This window comes from Pygoscelis adeliae, unplaced genomic scaffold (assembly GCF_000699105.1).
Source record: "Pygoscelis adeliae isolate BGI_AS28 unplaced genomic scaffold, ASM69910v1 Scaffold85, whole genome shotgun sequence".
Classification (NCBI taxonomy): Eukaryota; Metazoa; Chordata; class Aves; order Sphenisciformes; family Spheniscidae; genus Pygoscelis; species Pygoscelis adeliae.
The window spans coordinates 8,151,212-8,153,244 of NW_008824900.1; positions in this window are offsets into that span (position 1 = coordinate 8,151,212).

A 2,033-nucleotide genomic window follows, 5' to 3' on the forward strand; every position below is an offset into this window, starting at 1 on the left:
CCATCTGATCAGCGGTCTTCACCAATTTCAGAGAGCCTAAGGAAGCCTCTCAAGAAACTAGGTCCAAGACCTACAAAACCCAGGTGGGCCTGTGGCAGGTGCACCTGCCCTGATAAAGACTGGGGGCATTAAGACTGCTGCGTCCATACTTTTCGCGCCCTTAAGGTGGTGAGTGCTGACCATCACATACATGCTTTGGGCCAGTAATTATGGTCATGTATACACCTCGGGCGAGGAGTAAGAAAGTTAAGGCCCTCAGCCGATTAGAACTGACCACAGATCAGATTTGACTAGGGTATAAATGGAGCCCCACCGAAGGGCAAGGGGAGCCGGTCCTCCTCGGAGCAGCAGGTCTGCGGTCAGGGACTCTCCCCTTGGGTTGGGACGCTGCCCAAGGAAACTCCTCGAGGTTGAAAGCCCTCATCCTATAGGTGAGTGACTGCACATTTTGGATCCTCATTTCTAAAGCCGGCTGTGCAGTATTAATCCCTCGCACACCATCCTGAACCTGTGGTTTACTGATGTTGTCGGGGTGTTGACACCTCATTTCTAGTTAGTTTTCTGCTAAACAATTTTGGTTAAAATAAAGTTTATTTTTGAATCTATCACCTGCTAATTTGATTTCATGAGCCTCCGCAACAGGACTGTATTGGGAATGATGATCTGGCACTGAACAAGCTTCCACAAGAATCCTCTTCCATTAAGAGAATTTAATTGCAGTCCCAATGAACGTTAGCCCCAGCAGAGATTAAACTGTGCCCATGAAGTACCAACATAAACTGTTTTACTTTCTGTGTCTTCTTGTTTACTCCTCATCAGTGAAGGCCAACTGATGGCCTTGTGAGGTTAGTGTGTTGCATGTTGAGTGCTATTTATTTGCAAGAACTGTGAAGTAGAGAAGTTAATATTTCATCTTAAATCTCTAAGTGCAGGTACTTAATTACACATTGCAGCCTCGATAGCAAACAAGCCATCTGTCATGAACTGCACTTTTTAGCAAATAATTGTAAAATGTAAGAGGTCAAATACTTTAAAATTGTCCATCTTTTGTTCACTTGCGTGACAAGTGAGAGTTAGGAGATCTCTACTGTTCTTTCAGTGCTGTATTCTTCACTGCAGTGATTAATCTTCCTTCCATTCAAATGGGTGTTCCTTCATTTTGTAAGTTTTCACCTTTTTTCCGCTGCTTATATAGGAAAGTAACTTATTAACAAGTTGGGAACAGAGACTTCAGAAATCTGCTTTTGAAATGAAAGATTAATAAATTACCTTCCTTCCCTAATTCTGTAAGAAAAGGTTTCAAATTTTCAGAATTATTTCTGCTTTATCTGGCCCTTGCAGGAAGAAATTACTATTGTCCCGCAGTTTCACCAGCTGCACTTTTATAACCTGTGTGGGGTGGTTAGGGGACCTAACATAACTAAAATGCAATCATACCTGTGATTTTGTGTATTAGGTATGATATTTTTCCTACTGGAATTAAATTAGATCTTGATTTCTGCGTTTTCTACTGCTTGATAATGAAAAAATCATGAACGGCCCTTTGGGCATAGCCCCTAGCTTCAATTACTTCTTTTGAAGATCACTATAGAAATGCTCTTTGCAATGTTTGTCCCATCCTTCTGGGAGCAGTTAATCTCCCTTGAAAACAATAGGGCTGTCTTAGGGTAAACTGGAGAGCAACTGGTTGCAAACCTGTTGCAGATTTTGTTCAGAAAGAATAGTTTTATATCTTGATCCATTTGCCATGGCACATACACCTTTCTAAATGAGAGCAGTTTTATTCATAATAAAGGCATTATTTAAGCAAAATTGACAATACTTTAAGAACCCATGACAACTGATCCCAGTAAAACTAGGAGTTAAATTGGATTCAGAAGAGGTGTCACACATAATGAGCTGTGGATGCTGAATTCTTTACTTTTATTTTTTGATCCAGCTCTGTGTTCACTTGAGATGATTCATTCTTCCAGTGAGTTCCTTCCAGGAAGGATTCCCCACAATCCTCAGAATTTTACTCTTTCTTTGTACTA